General features: G+C 32.0%; 1 pseudogene; it reads left to right on the top strand.

Moving 5' to 3' along the window:
• Nucleotides 1-1094: 1094 nt before the first annotated feature.
• LOC149570501 (chaperone protein ClpB1-like) lies at nt 1095-12301 on the top strand (annotated as a pseudogene).
• Nucleotides 12302-22599: the final 10298 nt, after the last annotated feature.

Genomic DNA, 22599 nt, shown 5'->3' with positions numbered 1-22599 from the left:
CCTTGAGTCATCTACTCACCCCACCCTTGGGTGGGGCTTTGATGATAAAGATCATCCTCCCTCAACTGGCGTTGCACTAGTAGATTGAGGATTTTTTATGTTTTTTGATATTTTTTTTTTTGATGAATAGTTGATATCTAGCCTTTGGCTGTATGAACTTGCTGGGTGATCCTATTTCTCCTGGCCCCTTTTTTTGTGAATATGTAACTTTATTGTATTTTTTTAAATATAAGGGACTAATCATCAAAAAAAAAAAGAAGTAACTTTCTATTTGTGCTTGGTTTTGATAAATAATATAGGCAAGAGGCTAACAATTTTTTGACATAAATTAATAATAAAAATGGAAAATGACTTTTCAAAACTACTATTTAGATTTTTATTTTTCATAAATTAATAATAAAAATAGAAAATAGCTTTTTAAAATTAAAATTAATATTTTTATTAAAGAATTTTAATCAACGAATTGAAAATTTTTTCTAGTAGGAACTAAAAATTAGTTTCAAAAAAAAGAAAAAGTAACTTTCTATTTGTGCTTAGTTTTGATCAATAATATAGGCAAGAGACTAACAATTTTCAGACATAAATTAATAATAAAAATGGAAAATAACTTTTCAAAACTACAATTTAGATTTTTATTTTTCATAAATTAATAATAAAAATAGAAAATGGCTTTTTAAAATTAAAATTAATATTTTTATTAAAGAATTTCAATCAACTAATTGAAAAAAACTTCTAGCGGGAACTAAAAATTAGTTTCAAATATATACACAAATAAACATTAATAATTTTTTTGAATGAAATCGAAAAATATAGCCACTACCCTGGGACGAGTGAAAGTGCACAGTGCAAGAAAAAACAATTCTGCCATTGGAGCAAGTGTTACATGCTCCAATTGTAACTCCAATTTTGAAACACCCATAATTTTGGTAACCGCTCATAAATATGCTCAAAGCCAATTATAGCCACATGGGATGCTCCTCCATGGTGAGTCATAGAAATATGAAAACAAAAAGCAGAAGGAAACATGAAAATAGATAACAGATATTAGGAAGCACATCCAATAGGTGTGGTGTTGTGCAACAGCTTCATAGAATATGGATCCCCATATCATGTGGTCAAGAAAGATCGAGGGAGCTGTAGCGGCCAGTGTAGAACTTGCTCGAAAAATGGGCATGCACAAGTCACTCCCTTTCACCTGGCCCTTGCATTGATGGAGGACGATTTTGGGCTACTAAAATAGAGAATTTTGTCTTCTATGCCCTTATCTGCCTCTTGTGGAGATGAATCACTAGAATCCATTAGGAGAGTCCTGTGCTAGAACCTCGAGAGGTTGCCGACCCAGGGTTCTGCTCCTGACAGCATTTTGCACATCAATGCTCTCAAAAATTGCATCAGATGTGGTGAAGAAGCAACAAAGAAGAAGGAAGGCAGTATTCTGGTGGTGGAGTATCTGATTATTGGTCTAATGGAGGACTCGCAGATTATTCAGGCATTCCATGAAGTGGGCCTTAGTGCATCCAACTTAAAAACCCTAATCGAGGAGCTTAATGTGGTGCAAAGCATCTTCAATGATAACAATTTCCCTGCCCTGAAGTCCTACGGTCGCGACCTTGTAGAAGGGGCATTAGAGCTTGATCTGATAATTGGAAGAGATGACGAAATAGATGGGATCATTAGAATTCTTTGCCGAAAGACAAATCACAACCCTATGCTAATTGGAGAGGACAGTGTTGGCAAGACATCAGTGGTGAGGGGCTGACTCAACAGATTGTCAAAGGAGATGTGCCAAGGTAAATTGTTCTCTAGCGTACTAGTTTTGCCTTTATATCGATTTTAATATAATAAAAAAATGATGGGCTTGGAGTATTGGATTATGGTTTGACATTAAGTTGCAGTTCATGATTATGCACTTTGTGATTGATGGAATTTCTTTGGGATGGTGCAGTTATTTGGTGGAAGTTAGATTGATAGCATTGGACATGGGAGCCTTAGTGGGTGGAGAGAAATGCATAGGCAGCTTTGAAGATTGTGTCAAGTCTATATGTAAGGAGGTAGAAGAATTTTAAGGGAGATTAATATTGTTTATAGATAAATTACATTTCATTCTTCGAGCTGGTGAGTGATTTCCCATTTCTTTGTAATTTAGAACTGTTGTCAACATAAGTGGCTGACACAGAGATCGTTTTTAGGTCCAACTGGGGCTGCTAATTTATTTAAACAAATGTTTTCTCGCAGCCAACTACGATGTATAGGAGCGATTACATTTGAAGAGTATAAGATATATGTAGAGAGGGATAGTACATTCAAGCCTCAATTCCTGCAGGTGTTCATGACTGAACCCAGTGTGCCTGACACCATTAATATTTTGCAGAGTTTGAGAGAAAAGTTCAAAGGACATCATGGTGTGAGGATCATGGATAGAGCATTAGTTGTTGCTGCGCAATTATCAAGTCTTTATATAACTGGTAAGTTTACAAATTTAATAGTCATATGATTGAATTGGGTCTGTTGTGGGGGCATTCTAAAACTTAATAAATGAGATTTGATCAGATGATTTTGTCAATTTATTGTTTTGATTTTAACTCCTTAGAAGTTTGATGAAAGCTTGAGATGTTTTAGTTCATCAGATTGTAGGCATCTTGCTGGCTTTGTAAGATTGATTCATTATAGTTTTCTTGTTTGGACTTTGAACAGATCGACATCTTCCTAACAAAGCAATTGATCTGCTAGATGAAGCATGTGTGAATGTGAGAGTGTAATTAGATAGTAAACCTGAAGAAATTTATGAAAAGGAAATTACTCAACTAGAAGTTGAGTTGAATGCCCTTTAAAAGGAGAAAGACAATGCTAGGCAGGCTGAGCTAGCAGAGGTTGGTACTGAGATCTACCATTCCTTTAAGCAGTTCTTTTATTTTTCTACTTTGCTTCAAGCTTATATTAGCAAGCACAAAGGAAATTTACTGTGGTTTGCACGGGGATTTTCCATGGAATTGAAGGCAAGTTGGTGCTTATTCTTTATCCAATGAAACATAAATAGAGATAGTTTATGTTAATTAAAACCCATATTATCCTTTGTGACCTTTTTCTTTAAATTCGCCAATTTATATGATTTCCCCCCTTAACATTAACTCTATAGAGTGTTGTACCCTTAAACCCCTTGTTTTGCATCTAGCAATCTAAACTTTGATTGGTTCTTCAAAGTAGTGATGATTTTACATTATACAAACTCAATCAATCTCCAAGATAAACATTTGACCTTGTATGACAGCTTCAAATTTCAGCGACTTCCCTCGGTTTGGGAGCCTCCTTTCTTTAGCAACATTCACTTTAGTTTTACAAATGTTTAATTTTATTTTCAAACATAACTATCTTTTTGGAGTATATTTTTATACTTGTGCTTTCTATTTTTCAAACTATCTGATCCTCCAACTGTCGTAGCTGTATCGGCTGTATTACAATTTGACTTCAGCTTCTTTGCAGTCACTTTACAAACCTACTCTTTCTGAGACTTCAATAACTGCATCTAAACATCAATTCTTTTGAACAACTTTATGTCTACAGACAAAGTATGGATGAACAACCCCTTTATTCTCTGGCAAAGTACCTTCTTCAATACTACTAATCGTGTTACTCTCTAGGATCTTCATGCTTGAAATATGACATTGTGGCTCAGCTGTTGCTGTAATCTTCAAACACCTTAAAAGTACAATTCCATTTGTCTCTTGAATGGGTAATGATGAATTTCTCAAATTAGCAACTAAAAAAGCAGAAAGAGAAATAGAAATAGTTTGTATTAATCAAAAGAAACTATATGAATGTTATTATCTGAGCTCCAACTCTTTCTCACACTATTTACAGCAGATAGCTTTCAGCTTAAATCACCTGACAGCTCTGCTGAGCTGGAGCTGGATAGATAGCTTAACATCTATAGAGGAGAAAGATCAAACATAAAATAATGTATATCTTGCTACCCAAGAACATTCTAGATGGGATAGTGATAGGTTGAAGAGTACATTCAAATCCATTAAAATCTTAAGCAAGATCTTCCAACAAGACTTGTCTTTAATGCTGGAGATATGTTTACCATACAGAGGATATAATCAGAGATAGTTGGGGTTATAGTTTCCAACACAATTAAGATGATCCCTCTTAAAATTAAATTCTAGAGAGAGAGAATTGTGCTGGTGGAAGCAACAGAGTAAAGAATGGATGTGTACACTACAGAAGGCAGAAAGCGTGATGAATGTGGTGAGATTTTCCAATTTTAGATATGGAGCACTTCAAGAGATAGATGCAGCAATCACTTGTTATGAAACTAAATCTGTGGAAAATTTAAGGACAACAGACATTGCAGGGCCTTATCAAATTGTAGAGGTATGTGTAATGCGAGAATTTTTCTATTGATAATTTTTATGCCAATAGGCGTTCTATACAATGGCAGCACAAATGCCCAGAATGAGAATATGCCAGGATTCCTTGATAATAAAAAAGAATTGGGAGCGGTTACAAACTTCCAAATTAAATATTAAAATTTTTTTTTTGAAATAATAGTTGGCCAAAATAATAGGAAGCCAAATGGAGGCCAAAATAATAGGGCCCGAAAAAGTAGGGCTCGAAAAAGTAGGACCCACAAAAATAGGGCTCGAAAAAATAGGGGCAAATTAATTTCAAATATGATTTTTTTTTGTTAAATATAATTTTGCATGCACATTCATGCTTATTTTTTGCGAGGAGTGGGGGAATTTGAAACAAATTCGTGGATTGTGAAGAGATGTCTACTAGGAGATATGAGGAGCCTCTCAGAAGTTATAAAACCAAGGCTCCTCAATTCATTTTCATTTTATGTTTTTGCAGGAAGGAAGAGGTGGAGGTTATTGGAGGATTAGATTGGAGTTTTTGAATAGGAGTAGATTGATGTTTTGGAGTAACATTTTTGAAGGTGAGATTTCTTTTTTTTATTTATATTTTCATTTAGATTTAGATGTAGATGTAAATTGAAATTCAAAATTAGTTATAATATTCTACTTTGATTTAGATTTCAATTTTAATTAATTTCATTTAGATTTAGAATTATGTTCATAACTATTTAGGCTCGCATTTAACAGTTTAGTCTTGAATGTTTGATTTAGATTTAGATTTAGATTTGTATTCAAAATCTATTTGATTTATATATTTTATAATACTTTTCATTGTTAATGGTGCTTGATGGGAATTTTTCTGGGGGTGTCTTCTTTTCTATTTCAAAAATATTTTGGTCTAATATCTACTTTCCTAACCAGATCTATCCATTTTCTTCTAATTTATGCATGGAGCTTCCTGACGCTATTAGCGCATTGCTAGGACTGAATGGGAATGGATTAAAGGTAAACAACTGACTCTAGATCTAGATATGCATTTGGAATTGGCTCTGCTACAGCTCCAATTTATAGGTTCCTTCTTGCTACCTATTCTTTCAGTGGTTTAATCTTGTTAAGTGTGGATTGAGAGGTTCTGGCTCATTCCCACAAGTTTGTAATTTTTTTACAATGTCTAGCATGTGGCATTTTGATGGGATTCTTCATTGGAAAATGGTGCAGATAATTATGTCAATACTGAATGACTTGTCCAATGTGATAATTGCTCTGGATATAGAGTGTCGCCATGGTGATTTTCTTAGCAATACAATTGAAAAAAAAGGGAAATTTGGTACTAACACAATGTTATAGGAAATCTCTGAGCAAAAATGCTTATAAATACATTCAAATTTTTTTTGTAACTCATAATATCAATCTCACTTTTTCTTGTGCTCCTTTAGTTTAAGAAAGATGACAGATTGGAGGAACAAATTGCTTCTGTAACAGAAGTTGCAGGTGCAATTATTTCAGCAATTTTGGGCATTCTAACTGTTCCTGTGATGGGTACTTATGTTTTAGTTCTTAGATTATGTGATTTGGTTGGATTTAGAGTCTTTTTAATAATGTTTGAAACTACTACTAAATATAATAATAAAGATTAATTTAATGTTAAATATAACATGCTACAGCACTTATCAAAAATATAAAAAACACAATTGCTACAACAAAACAAGAATGGAGAAAAAACTTTAGTTTCCGTATTAATTCATCTGCTTAAAATAGATTACAATTGCCATATTTTATATTGATAAATGCCTCATATGGACTTTCGCATGCTTATTTAACTACACTACAATCAAGACTAACTTTGTACTTAATCTAATTTTATCGAATGAGACTGGCCCAAGATTCCTATGTAACTACTGTTATAACAAACATAGATAGTTGTAGAACTTGTGATTAATAATTTATAACTGATTGATTCTCTGTATTTCATGCGTAAATTCATGATTCTAAAAACTCAAAGTTCAAACTGTATGTTACATTCTCTTCCTTATTTGGTGAATTGGTGCATGACTATTAGATTAAACGGTGCATGGAAGAGACAAAACACTAAAATAAATTACTAGTTTCTTATTATTATTGTTGCTTCTATTTTTAATTTTTTAAAATTATTGTTAGTCTTGATGTTGTTTTTAATTTTATTATTACAAATATTCATTATTAATATCTTTGAGTTCATCCAGAGAATAGTACTAAATCTAGAAAAACTTAGTAATAACAGTTTGAGATAACAGCAGAAAGTTTTTATTTTCACAAATATTCTCTTTCTTTTGAAAATCTGCTATTATTTTGGTAATGAATTGTAAAGTAGAAAGGAAAAACTTTCTGTAAATCTTTTTTGGCTACTATTTCACTTGCAGTTTTAATTTTATAAGAAAGTTTATTATTTTTTCTAATCTTAAAAATAAAGATTTTTATATATGTAATTTTATTTTATTATTAAAATAATAAGATTTTGGAAGTTGTAAAATATTGAAGTTTAGAAATTATTTTAGATTTTACAAATGAATTTTCACATAATATTTATATTAAAGAAAGAAAAGATAATAAAATTGTTACTTAAATGAAATATAAAAATTATAAAATTTTACCTAAATTTATTAATTGTATAAAAAACTATTAACAATAATTAAGTTCTATTAAATGTACTTGATTTTATATTATAGAAATACAAATATAAATTGGGACAAACTTTAGAAATGAAGTCAAATTTAAAGAGAGACAAATAGCATGAGGTGATGTGTGTGTGTGTGTGTGTGTGTGTGTGTGTGTGTGTGTGTGTGTGAGAGAGAGAGAGAGAGAGAGAGAGAGAAGGGGAAGAGGGTGAGAGACATGAGGTAGACATACATAGAGCATTTTAGAGATATATAAACATGAAGATGATGTGTGTGTGTGTGTGTGTGTGTGTGTGTGTGTGTGTGTGTGTGAGTGAGAGAGAGAGAGAGAGAGAGAGAGAGAGAGAGGATAATCTTAGAGGGGATAGAAGGAAAATGGGAGAGGGGGAGAGATGAGTCATAGAGAGAAAAAGCATAAGAAAGGTCCAAAATAGATGGAGATGGAGATGGTGGAGAGAGAGGCCATGAGTGAGTGAGTGAGTGAGAGAGAGAGAGAGAGGGAGAGAGAGAGAGAGAGAGATCAGATGAGGTGATGTGCTAGAGAGAAAGAGTGATAGAAGAGGGAGAGAGTGAGCGACATGAGGTAGACATAGATAGATGTAGTGAAAAATAAGGAGGGAGAAAGAGTAGGGCGAGGGGGAGAGGGAGAGGGAGAGAGAGAGAGAGAGAGAGAGAGAGAGAGAGAGAGAGAGAGAGAGAGAGATGATTAGAGGGGGTAGGTGATGTAGATATATAGAAGGGGAGTAGGGAGAGATGAGCTAAATAAGAAAAAGAATATATAAGGCCCAAAAGAGATGTAGACAATGATGGGGAGAGGAAGAGTATGATGGATAGCGATAGAAAATGACAATAATTATGGAGGGAGAGATGCATATATGTAGAGAAAGAGATGGACAAAGAGAACAACATAGGGGGAGTGGGGAGGGTATACATTATTGGGGGGTAATTATAGAATGGGACATGTGTGAGAGAGTGTGATTACAATTAACCCTAACCCTAACCCTAACTCTAAATTATAATTATAATTTAGAGTAATAATATTTATTAATTATAATTTTATTATCTATAATATGATTAGTAACCCAAAAATTATCTTAATAGCAATAATAACACAAACCCTAACTCTAACTCTAACTCTAACTAGATAATTATAATTTTAACCCTAACCCTAACTCTAACTCTAACTCTATCTCTAACTTTAATTATCCCCCTAACCCTAACCTTAACACTTTATAATCCTAAATCTAATGCTAATTCTAACCCTAACCCTAATTCTAATCCTAATCCTAGCCCTAACTCTTACCCTAACCCTAAATCTAATCAGGTAACTTTAACCTTAACCCTAATCTAACCTTGATCACAACTCTATCTCTAACTTTAACTCTAACTCTAAATTGAACCCTAACTCTAACTCTAATTCTAACTCTAACTCTTATATGAACACTAACACTAACACTACCTCTAATTTTAACTCTAACTCTAATTGTAACCCTAACCCTAATTCTAATCCTAACCATAACCCTAACACTAACCCTAACCCTAACCCTAATGCTAGCCCTAACCATAACCCTAACACTAACCGTAACCCTAACTCTAACACTAATTCTAATCCTAACCTTAATTCTAACCCTAAATATCACACTAACTATACTTTTAACCCTAATTCTAACCTCACCCTAATTCTTACCCTTACCCTAACCCTAACTCTACCTCTAATCCTAACTATATTTCTAACCCTAATTCTAACCCTAACCCTAATCCCAACTCTAACTCTAATTTTAAACCTAACCCTAAACCTAACTCTAACTCTAACCCTAAGTGTAACTCTAACCCTAACAAGAACCCTAATTCTAATTTAAACCCTATCCCTTACCCTAATTTTCATCCTAATGCTAACCCTAACTTTAACTCTAACCCTAACCCTAACCTTAACACTAACCCTAACCTTAATTCTAACCTTAACCCTAACCTTAACTCTAACACTAACACTAACCCTAACTTTAACACTAACCTTAACCATAAACATTAATTTGTCCCTAACTCTAACCCTAAATCTAACACTACCATAATTGGACTCTAACCCTAACCCTAACCCTTACTTTAATCTTGACTCAAACCCTAACCTTCACTCTAACCTTAACCTTGACTCAAACCCTCACCCTAGCCTTACTATAACACTAACCCTAACCCTAACCATAACTCTAACCTAACCTTAATTATGAAAATAACTCTAACCCTAACCTTAACCATAAACATAACTCTAATCCAAACCTTAACCATAACCATAACTCTAACCCTAACCTTAACCATAAACATAACTCTAACCCAAACCTTAACCATAACTCTAACAATAACCATAACCGTAACTCTAACCCTAACCTTAACCATAACTCAAACCCTAACCTTAACTCTAGCCCTAACCCTAATGCTAACCCTAACCCTTATTCTATCCCTAAGGTTAACATTAATTGTAATGGTAACTTTGTCCCTAACCATATATCTATGTTTGACTATAACATTTTGCATTACAATATGCCAAAAAAAAAATTACTTTTTAAAACCATAATCCTACCCCTAACTCTAACCCTAAATATAACCCTAACTATAAATCTAACTCTATCATAATTAGACTCTAAACCTAACCCTAATCCTTAGTTTAACCTTCACTAAAACCATAACCTAACCCTAACTCTAACCTTAACCCTAACACAAAACTCTAACTCTAACCTTAACCCTTACTTTAATCTAGATGAAAACCATAGCCCTAACCCTAACCTTAACCCCAACTCAAACCCTTACCCTAACCTTAACCCTGATGTAACTCTATATACAACCCTATCTCTAAATATAAACCTAACCTTATCCATCACCCTAAAACTAACCCTTTTTCTACCCCTTTCTCTAACTCTAATTGTAAATCTAATTTTAACCCTAACCGTAAGCCTAATTTTAACCCTAATTATAACACTAATTTAAACTCTAACTCTAGCCCTTATTCAAGCTCCAATTCTAACTCTACCTCTAACTCAAACCCTAACTCTAATTCTAATCCTAACCCTAACTATATGATTAACCTAAACCCTTATTCTTACCTTCACCCTTTCCTTAATCCTAACCCTAACTCTAATTCTAACCCTAACTATATTTGTAACCCAAATTCTAACCGTAATCATAATATTAACTCTAACTCTAATTCTAAACCTAACCTTAACTATAACCCTAAAAAGATTCATAATCCTAAAAATAACCCTAGCCCTAACCCTGATGCTAATCCTGACTCTAATTGTAACTCTATTCCTAATAGTAACTCTAACCCTATCCATAACTCAAGCCCTAACAATAGCCCCAACCCTAACACTAACCCTAACTCTAACCATATTTCTACTCTTCAATTAACATTTTACGTAACAATATGCTTAAAATAAAATTGAATTAAAGTGATGCAAACAAACACCATATATAGAATTAAAAAATAAAATATTCAAGAATAATTTTATAGTAAGTTTACACTATTACATTTTTATAGTAATTTTATACAATTGCATTTAAAAAGAAATAAATAATTCAGCACTTACCTTAAAAAAATTTAAAAATTTTAAAATTACTTTTCCAATTGCGCTGCGATTGCCACTAGCTTATATATGCCTCTATATATATTACACCGAGAGTAATCATTCTCGAAGCACCTATTTTCATTTTCATAAATCCCAACTGTGATTAAAATAACCTTGGGATTAAATGAAAATAGGCGCTTCGAGAACGATTACTCTCTGTGTAATATATATAGAAGTATATATAAGCTAGTAGTACTTGTAATTGTAGGCATTAGTTAAAGTTCATGGTGGTACTTATAATTTTCATGTAATAAGACAACAGAAAGTGAATCTGTACTGACAAGACCATCATTACACAATATCAATGATATATTAATATAGTTTACTGATCAATGCAGGTGATGAGTCGTTGGACTAGTATTACTGCCACTAGGCTTGGCCAAGATGATAAGGATCGACTATTACGCTTGGCTCAAAGGTTGCATAAAAGAGTTGTTAGCCTAGACACAGTAGTTAAGACAGTTGTAGAGGCTGTGCTTAGATCAAAGGCAGGACTTGAGAGACTACATCGACCTATTGGGGTCTTTCTATTCTTGGGGCCCAGTGGAGTTGGTAAAACAGAGCTTGCAAAGGCTCTTGCAGAACAACTGTTTGACGATGAGAACTCCCTAGTTCGGATTGATTTGTCTGAATACATGGAGCCTCATTCAGTTTCAAGGCTCATTAGTGCTTCACCGGGGTATATACGGTTCTTATTAAATCTTCTTACTCCAGTTGTTATGAATAAAAAGTATTCAATATTTAAGCTCAGTTCTAATGAATTATTAGAAATATCGCAGTTATGAAGAAGGTGGGCAACCGACTGAAGTAGTTAGAAGATTACCTTATAGTGTGGTTCTATTTGATGAAGTTGACAATGCACATGTATCAGTACTCAACATCTTACTTGAGATGCTTGATGGTGCTAGATTGATGGATGGACATGGCCGTACACTTAACTTTTCAAACATAGTCATTATAATGACTTCCACTACTAGAGCAATGTACTTGCAAGATGACCAAGACCAAGCAACTATTTAAGTATGAACAGTTGAGAAATGACCTCCGTTTGTTTCAACTTTCTTTAATGCTCAAGTAAAAGCTCATGTGGTGTTGAATTGTAGGTCAGAAAGCACTTGAGGCCAGAACTATTAAGTAGGCTTGATGAGATACCTATCTTTGAACCTCTTAAAAATGAGGAGAGGAGAAAAGTTGCAAGGTTGCAGATAAAAGATGTAGCTATGCAGCTTGCAGAGAGTGGAGTTACTTTGACAGTCACTGATGCAGCTTTAGAACATTTTGTTAAGCAGACCTATGATCTTGTAAGTCTTTTTTATTGTTGTTATTGTTGGAGCAGTGGTCAGTTATACTAATCAATCACAAATTGTAGGCTTTAGTACACAATTTTGGTAACAACAATATTAAAATTGCACACTGACTTCACTTTGGATATAATTATCTGTTGACTGCATTTATATTTTGGGTATTGCAGGCTTATGGCTTTAGACGCTTAAGGTGCTGGTTGGAAAAGGAAGTGGTGAACCAATCGTCCTGAATGCTCATAAATAGAGAAATTCATGAAAACAATAGTGTAATGGTAGATGCAATCTCTGGGCAACCAAGGTTATCTTATCATGTGGAGAGGAATGGAAGACTAGTAAATCCAATCATTAAAAAATCTAGAACTTCCTATTAAAACCTTCAAATTTGATGCACATTGTCACAAATATGGGAGTTGAAGATATAGATGACGATGAGACCATGCAAGAAGCTGATGTGTGTTTAATACTCCCATTGATTTTGTGAGGATGAGTTGACGTGAATGGTTGATACTTTTATTATGTGAAATATATTAAACTGATGTTTTTCTAAGAATGCACAATTGCAATTGTTAGTCCCTCAAAACCAATGTTCCTAGTTGTCTTTGTCAATCAATTTTCATACCCAAATTTATTGGACTTCTAAAGTTTAGAAATAGATTAATTTTTAAACATTAATGTCTTTTTTGATTGGCTGATGCTAAATTTCCTAAGAATATTATTGTTTTTCAATTAAAAAATATCTACACTTTGTGGAAAGTTCCAGGAAACTTTGGAACATTTGTGATCTTTATATTTAGAGTTGGAAGTGTAACTGTTTATGATAAAATAAATTTCATTTCTTTTGCTTGAAGTTGTTATTCATGAAATACTCACAAGGGTAAGGTATTGGCTAAATAGCAGAATATATGCACCGACTGGCCAGCATCGTTACATATTTCGTCCATTAAATATTTTTAACAAAATATACTTGGACTCTTACAGTTCCTGTCTCTCTCTCGAAATGCCTAGCGAGAGTCTAATCTCGAAATCCACACAATACAATTCATTTTATTTTAAACAATCAAATAATATTTTATTATTATTTTAGTTTATATAAGAGAAAATTTTGAAATGCATCAATGCGAATTCATTTAACTTATGGAAATTTAAATAATTTAAAAAAAAGTAAAATTAGTAAGTATTCTAAGGAAATATATTTATGCAATGAATTATAAATTTTTAAAATTTGTTATTATTTATTTATTGAATTAATATTAATTGGTAAAAGTGTAAAATAATACTTAAATTTGAACTTTTTAATATGTCAATCAAATTTTTAAATTGAAAAATGGGTAGATATTTATTTTTTAAATATTTATTATAAATAATTTAAATAAAATGTAAATATTACACAAAAAATTTTATAAATAAGAATTTATGAAATTTATTTATTAACAATATAATTTTGTCAAATTTTTAAGTTTTAGTTATTGTTTAATCATTATTAAAATTATTATTTTGACTCCTTTGTACTTATTATAGTCATTTATCAACACAAATATAAATAAAATAATTGTAATTACATCAAATGTCTAATTAGCTTATACATACCTCTATATATATTACGCCGAGAGTAATCCTTCTCAAGGTGGCTATTTTCATTTAATCCCAAGGTTATTTTAATCATAGTTGGGATTTATGAAAATGAAAATAGGTTCCTCGAGAATGATTACTCTTGGCGTAATATATATGGAGGTATACATAAGCTAGCGGCAATCCCAGTGCAATAGGAAAAGTATTTTTAAATTTTATTTTAATTTTTAAAGGTAAGTGTTGAATTATTTCTTTCTTTTTAAATACAATTGTATAAACTTACTATAAAAATGTAATAGTGTAAACTTACCATAAAATTATTCTTGAATATTTTATTTTTTAATTCTATATATGGTGTTTATTTGCATCACTTTAATTCAGTTTTATTTTAAGCATAACTGTTACGTAAAATGTTATATTGAAGAGTAGAGTTATAGTTAGGGTTAGGGTTAGTGTTAGGGTTGGGGCTATTGTTAGGGTTTGAGTTATGGATAGGGTTAGAGTTACGGTTAGGAATAGAGTTACAATTAGAGTCAGGATTAGCATTAGGGTTAGGGCTAGGGTTATTTTTAGGATTATGAATCTTGTTAGGGTTATAGTTAAGGTTAGGTTTAGAATTAGAGTTAGAGTTAATGTTAGGATTATGGTTAGAATTTGGGTTACAAATATAGTTAGGGTTAGAATTAGAGTTAGGGTTATGGTTAAGGAAAGGGCAAGGGTAAGAATAAGGGTTTAGGTTAAACATATAGTTAGGGTTAGGATTAGAATTAGAGTTAGGGTTTGAGTTATAGGTAGAGTTAGAATTGGAGCTCGAATAAGGGCTAGAGTTAGAGTTTAGATTAGGGTTTAAATTAGGCTTAGGGTTAGGGTTAAAATTAGATTTACGGTTAGAGTTAGAGAAAGGGGTAGAGAAAGGGTTAGTTTTAGGGTGATGGTTAAGGTTAAGTTTATATTTAGAGTTAGGGTTGTATATAGAGTTACATCAGGATTAAGGTTAGGGTAAGGGTTTGAGTTAGGGTTAAGGTTAGGGTTAGGGCTATGGTTTTCATCTAGATTAAAGTAAGGGTTAAGGTTAGAGTTAGAGTTTTGTGTTAGGGTTAAGGTTAGAGTTATGTTTAGGTTACAATTTTAGTGAAGGTTAAACTAAGGATTAGGGTTAGGATTAGAGTCTAGTTATGGTAGAGTTAGATTTATAGTTAGGGTTATATTCAGGGTTAGAGTTAGGGGTAGGATTATGGTTTAAAAAAAGTAATTTTCTTTTTGGCATATTGTAATGTAAAATGTTATAGTCAAACATAGATATATGGTTAGGGACAAAGTTACCATTACAATTAATGTTAACCTTAGGGATAGAATAAGGGTTCGAATTAGCATTAGGGTTAGGGTTGGAGTTAAGGTTAGGGTTTGAGTTATGGTTAAGGTTAGGGTTAGAGTTACAGTTATGGTTATTGTTAGAGTTATGTTTAACGTTTGGGTTAGAGTTATGTTTATGGTTAAGGATAGGGTTAGAGTTATGGTTATGGTTAAGGTTTGGATTAGAGTTATGTTTATGGTTAAGGTTAGGGTTAGAGTTATGGTCATAGTTAAGGTTAGGGTTAGAGTTATGGTTATGGTTAGGGTTAGTGTTATAGTAAGGCTAGGGTGAGGGTTTTAGTCAAGGTTAAGGTTACAGTGAAGGTTAGGGTTTGAGTCAAGATTAAAGTAAGGGTTAGGGTTAGGGTTAGAGTCCAATTATGGTAGTGTTAGATTTAGGGTTAGAGTTATGCTCATGGTTAAGGTTAGGGATAGGGTTAGGGTTATTATAGGGCTCGAGTTAGGGTTATTGTAGGGATAGGGTTAGGATTTGAGTTAGGGTTAAGGTTAGGTTTAGGATTAGGGTTAGGGTTTTAGTTAGGATTAAAGTTAGGGTTAGGGTTAGGGTTAGAGCCTAGTTATGGTAGAGTTAGATTTAGGGTTAGAGTTAGGGATAGAGTTATGTTTATGGTTAAGTTTAGGGTTAGAGTTATGCTCATGGTTAAGGTTAGGATTAGACTTATGGTTATGGTTAGGGTTAGGGTTATAGTAGGGAAAGGGTTAGGGTTAGGGGTAGGGTGAGGGCTTGAGTAAGGGTTAAGGTTCTAGAGTTATGGTTAGGGAAAATTTTTGAGCCAAGATTAAAGTTAGGGTTAGGGTTATGGTTAGAGTCCAATTATGGTAGAGTTAGATTTAGGGTTAGAGTTAGGGACAAATTAATGTTTATGATTAAGGTTAGTGTTAAATTTAGGGTTAGGGTTAGTGTTAGCATTAAGGTTAGGGTTAAGGTTAGAATTAAGGTTAGGGTTAGTGTTAAGGTTAGGGTTAGGGTTAGAGTTAAAGTTAGGGTTAGCATTAGGATGAAAATTAGGGTAAGGGATAAGGTTTGAATTAGAATTAGGGTTCTTGTTAGGGTTAGAGTTACACTTAGGGTTAGAGTTAGAGTTAGGGTTAGGGTTAGGTTTAAAATTAGAGTTAGAGTTGGGATTAGGGTTAGGGTTAGAATTAGGGTTAGAAATATAGTTAGGATTAGAGATAGAGTTAGGGTTTGGGTAAGGGTAAGAATTAGGGTGAGGGTTAGAATTAGGGTTACAAATATAGTTAGGGTTAGTGTTAGGGTTAGAATAAGAGTTAGGGTTAGGGTTAGAGATAGAGGTAGAATTAGAGTTCAAATAAGGGTTGGAGTTAGAGTTAGAGTTAGAGTTAGGGTTATATTTAGGGTTAGAATTAAGGTTAGGATTAGAATTAGTGTTAGAGTTAGGGTTACAGTTAGTGTTAGGGTTATGGTTAGGGTTAGCATTAGGGTTAGGGTTAGGGTTAGTGTTAGGGTTATGGTTAGGATTAACATTAGGGTTAGGGTTACAATTAGAGTTAGAGTTAAAATTAGAGGTAGTGTTAGTGTTAGTGTTCATATAAGAGTTAGAGTTAGAATTAGAGTTAGAGTTAGCATTCAAGTTAGAGTTAGAGTTAAAGTTAGAAATAGAGTTGTGATCAAGGTTAGATTATTGTTAAGGTTAAAGTTACCTGATTAGATTTAGGATTAGGGTAAGAGTTAGGGCTAGGATTAGGATTAGAATTAGGGTTAGGGTTAGAATTAGCGTTAGATTTAGGATTATAAAGTGTTAAGGTTAGGGTTAGGGGGATAATTAAAGTTAGAGATAGAGTTAGAGTCAAAGTTAGGGTTAGGATTAGGGTTAGGGTTAAAATTAGAATTATCTAGTTAGAGTTAGAGTTAGAGTTAGGGTTTGTGTGATTATTGCTATTAAGATAATTTTTGGGTTACTAATTATATTATAGCTAATAAAATTATAATTAATAAATATTATTACTCTATATTATAATTATAATTTAGAGTTAGGGTTAGGGTTAGGGTTAATTGTAATCATACTCTCTCTGAAATGTCCCATTCTATAATTACCCCCCAATAATGTATACCCTCCCCACTCCCCTTATGTTGTTCTCTTTGCCCATCTCTTTCTCTACATGTATACATCTCTCCCTCCATAATTATTGTCATTGTCTATCACTATCCATCATACTCTTCCTCTCCCCATCATTGTCTACATCTCTTTTGGGCCTTATATATTCTTTTTCTTATTTAGCTCATCTCTCCCTACTCCCCTTCTATATATCTACATCACCTACCCCCTCTAATCATCTCTCTCTCTCTCTCTCCCCCCCCCACCCCCGCCCCACTCTTTCTCCCTCATTATTTTTCACTACATCATCTATGTCTACCTCATGTCTCTCACTCTCCCCCCCTTGTCTCACTCTTTCTCTCTACCACATCACCTCACGTTATCTCTCTCTCTCTCTCTCTCTCTCTCTCTCTCTCTCTCTCTCTCTCTCTCTCTCTCACTCACACACACACACACACACACACACACACACACACACACACACACCATCTTCATGTTTATATATCTCTAAAATTCTCTATGTATGTCTACCTCATGTCTCTCACCCTCTTCCCCTTCTCTCTCTCTCTCTCTCTCTCTCTCTCTCTCTCTCTCTCTCTCTCTCTCTCTCTCTCTCTCTCTCTCTCCACCATCTCTATCTCCATCTATTTTGGTCCCTTGTTATGCTTTTCTCTCGATGGCTCATCTCTCCCCCTCTCCCCTTTTCCTTCTACCCCCTCTAAGATTATCCTCTCTCTCTCTCTCTCACACACACACACACACACACACACACACACACACACACACACACACACACACACACACACACACATATTGCATCATGTTATTTATCTCACTCTTTCTCTGTATCATGTCGCCTCATGTTAACTCTCTCTCTCTCTCTCTCTCTCTCTCTCTCTCTCTCTCTCTCTCTCTCTCTCTCTCTCTCTCTCTCTCTCTCTCTCTCTCTCCCAATCTTATTATTTTAATAATTAAATAAAATTACATATATATAAATCTTTATTTTTAAGATTTGAAAAAATAATAAACTTTCATATAAAATTAAAATTACAAGTGAAACAGTAGCCAAAAAAGATTTACTGCAAGTTTTTCCTTTCTACTTTGCAATTCATTACCAAAATAATAGCAGATTTTCAAAAGAAAGAGAATATTTGTTAAAATAAGAACTTTCTGCAGTTATCTCAAACTGTTATTACTAAGTTTTTCTAGATTTAGTACTATTCTTTGGATGAACTCAAATATATTAATAATCCATATTTGTAATAATAAAATTAAAAACAAAATAAAGACTAACAATAATTATAAAAAAATTAAAAATAGAAGCAACAATAATAATAAGAAAAGAGTAATTTTTTTCAGTGTTTTGTCTCTTCCATGCACCATTTAATCTAATAGTCATGCACCAATTCACCGAATAAGGAAGAGAATGTAACATGCAGTTTGAACTTTGAGTTTTTAGAATCATGAATTTACGCATGAAATACAAAGAATCAAGTAGTTATAAATTATTAATCACAAGTTCTACGCCTGTCTATGTTTGTTATAATAGTAGTTACATAGGAATCTTGGGCCAGTCTCATTCAATAAAATTAGATTAAGTACAAAGTTAGTCTTGATTGTAGTGTAGTTAAATAAGCATGTGAAAGTATGAGGCATTTCTCAGTATAAAATATGGCAATTGTAATCTATTTTAAGCAGACGAATTAATACAAAAACTAAAGTTTTTTCTCCATTCTTGTTTTGTTGTAGCAATTGTGTATTTTATATTTTTGATAAGTGTTGTAGCATGTTATATTTAACATTAAATTAATATTTATTATTATATTTAATAGTAGTTTCAAAAATTATTAAAAAGACTCTAAATACAACCAAATCACATAATCTAAGAACTAAAACATAAGTACCCATGACAGGAACAGTTAAAATGACCAAAATTGTTAAAATAATTGCACCTGCAACTGCCATTATAGAAGCAATTTGTTTCTCCAATCTGCTACCTTTCTTAGACTAAAGGAGCACAAGAAAAAGTGAGATTGATATTATGAGATACAAAAGAAATTTGAATGTATTTATAAGCATTTCTGCTCAGAGATTTCCTATAACATTGTGTTAATACCAAATTTCCCTTTTTCTTCAATTGTATTGCTAAGAAAATCACCATGGCCGCACTCTATATCCAGAGCAATTATCACATTGGACAAGTCATTCAGTATTGACATAATTATCTGCACCATTTTTCAATAAAGAATCCCATCAAAATGCCACATGCTAGACATTGTAAAAAAATTACAAACTTGTGGGAATGAGCCAGAACCTCTCAATCCACACTTAACCAGATTAAACCACTGAAAGAATAGCTAGTAGGAAGGAACCTATAAATTGGAGCCGTAGTAGAGCCAATTCTAAATGCATATCCAGATCTAGAGTCAGTTGTTTACATTTAATCCATTTCCATTCAGTCCCAGCAACACACTAATAGTGTCAGGAAGCTCCATGCATGAATCAGAAGAAAATGGATAGATCTGGTTAGGAAAGTACATATTGGACAAAAATATTTTAGAAATAGAAAAGAAGACACCCCTAAAAGACTCCCATCAAGCCCCATTAACAATGAAAAGTATTATAAAATATATAAATCAAATAGATTTTGAATACAAATCTAAATCTAAATCTAAATCAAACATGCAAGACTAAACTATTAAATGCGAGCCTAAATAGTTATGAACAGAATTCTAAATCTTAATGAAATTAATTAAAATTGAAATCTAAATCAAAGTAGAATATTATAAATAATTTTGAATTTCAATTTACATCTACATCTAAATCTAAATGAAAATGTAAATAAAAAATAAAAATCTCACCTGCAAAAATGTTACTCCAAAACTTCAATCTACTCCTATTCAAAAACTCCAATCTAATCCTCCAATAACCTCCACCTCTTCCTTCCTGCAAAAACATAAAATGAAAATGAAATGAGGAGCCTTGGTTTGATAACTTCTGAGAGGCTCCTCATATCCCCCAACAGACATCTCTTCACGTTCCATGAATTTGTTTCAAATTCCCCCACTCCTCGCAAAAAATAAGAATGAATGTGCGTGCAAAATTATATTTAACAAAAAAAAAATCATATTGAAATTATTTCGACCCTATTTTTTCAGGTCCTACTTTTTTGAGCCCTACTGTTTCGGGCCCTATTATTTTGGGCCTATTATTTTGGCCTCCATTTGCCTTCCTATTATTTTGGCTAGCTATTATTTCGGAAATTCTTTTTTAATATTTAATTTGGAAGTTTGTAACCGCTCCCAATTTTTTTTTATTGACAAGGAATCTTGGCATATTCTCATGCTAGGCATTTGTGTTGCCATTGTATAGAACACCTCTCGACGTAATTATAAATTATTATTTACAATTTTATAATAAATTTTGATTTAAAAATATTTTGTACATGATATAAACATCAAAGTTCATTAAATTATCTATAACATAAATACTAGTATAACTAAAAATTTAATTCATTTTTTAAGCCAAGAGGCTTTCTACAATCGCAATAATCTTCAATATAAACATTTTCCATTTTGAAAAAAATTTGACGTTTATTTACATTTCAGAAAAACAAAATAGAAATAGACTAAATATTATTATAATTAAAATTGTGAAAATTACAAAGAGGAAATGGAAGTAAAAATGAGGCAAACCAAGAATCTTGAATCCTCTTAGACTCACATAAATGTGCGATGATGAAAATTATGAGATTATGAAAATAGGTGCCTCGAGAAGGATATCTCTCGGCTTATTATTTATATATATATATATATATATATATATATATATATATATATATATATATATATATATATATATATATATATATATATATATATATATATATATATATATATATAAAAGCTAGTTTTGTAAAATAAGCCAAGAGGTATCTAATTTCAAAAGAATTAATATCAAATTAGTAAATATTGTATTCAAATGAATACAAAAATTCTATGAATAAACTATTGTATTTTTTTTTACATATACTATGCTTTGATATTAATACAAAGAAGTTTTATGAGACTAGAAAATTCAACAAATCAAATTTAGACAATACTTTATTTCACCATGTCTAAATTTTAAAAAAATCATATTCCATAAAAATCATAGCAATTAAAAAAATGCATATTGTATTGAAAAAATCAAATTAAAAAATAAAATCATTGCAATACAAATGATTCGAGACTCTTGATTTGCCTCATTTTTACTTCCATTTTCTCTCTATATAATTTTCACAGCTTTTATTATATTTAGTCTATTTCTATTTTAATTTTTTCACATGTAAATGAACGCCATTTTAAAAAAAAAGGAAAATGTTTACATTGAAGATTGTTGCCACTATAGAAAGCCTCTCAGCGTAATAAATAAAATATTTCAACAAGATAACTTAATCAAATTTCTAAGTAAAAAATATTATTTAACTATGATAATTACTGTCTACTCCTACTTTTTAATATTTTACAGTAAATCTTCACTCATTACAATTATAATATTTGAAACATTAAATGTATAAATAAAAAATAATAATATTTATTCATGAATTAATAAAGCTTATATATAATTTTGGTTTTTTTATTGTTTGTTTTTGAGGGGTAAACACTTTGACCTGGAGCTGTGAACCAGTGAGGCCAAAAACGGGGGACCTCATCCCCATGAGATTTGAACCTTGATGGCAATGATATCAACGCACCAACTTAACCATTACAACATGCCACTATTGGCTAAAGGGTTTGTGGTAAACCTAGTGTGACTCGAACCGGAGTTGATGCGTAGCACCGGGATCATTAGCCTAACACTACGCCTCACGACTCGCCTTCACACCAACTCGGCTACTCACTTTTTTTAAAGTACTATTAAAGATAAAAATAATATTAAAAGTAAATTTAAGAAGGATATCTATTTTTAGTTTTAAAATTCATTAGACAGATAATATAAAATTTTAGTTATTATTTTTAAAAGTTTAGACTTAAATATTATTTTACATTTTAATTCTTAAATGTTACTACAATTGAAGCAATAAAAGAATTAAAATAATAATAAAGGTTTAAAAAATTATAATTTATTACATGTAAAAATATAAATCATTTTAAAAAAGAACTAAAATAATAATAAAGGTAGACCTTATGATTTATTACATAATAAAAATATATATTTAAAAAAAAAATTGATCTATATTTTATTAGTCATAGTCTTAGTCTTTATGTTAATTTTTGAAAAAGTATGTTGATTTCAATAAATTAAATGAAAGTACGTATATTAATAGCGTTTAAAATTGAAACCTATCTTACAATCCATAGATGGTGGCTTCAATGCATTGTGTGCATTTTGAGAGAAACTCTCAGATAAGTACATTGTGTTGCAAATATTTGACGGATGGAATAGGTAATGACATTGGCTAGTCGGTGCATAGATTTGGCTATTTAGCTAGTGCCTTTAAAGGGTATATAATTTTGTTTATTTGATGTTGCATGCTTTTGATTCCTTTATAATTGGACTTCTTTTGCATTTCTTTTACTTGAATTTTTCGTTCATAAAATACTCACAAGGGTTTAAAGGCTATATAATTTTGTTTATTTAATGTTGCATGCCTTGCTTCCTCCATGAGGGTTTTTCCATGTTGTGAC

This window comes from Cupressus sempervirens, chromosome 3, assembly GCF_028749045.1.
Source record: "Cupressus sempervirens isolate cs-2001-9-10 chromosome 3, ASM2874904v1, whole genome shotgun sequence".
Lineage (NCBI taxonomy): Eukaryota > Viridiplantae > Streptophyta > Pinopsida > Cupressales > Cupressaceae > Cupressus > Cupressus sempervirens.
The sequence above is the reverse complement of the archived record's forward strand: the minus strand, read 5'-3'. Positions and strand labels throughout refer to the sequence as shown.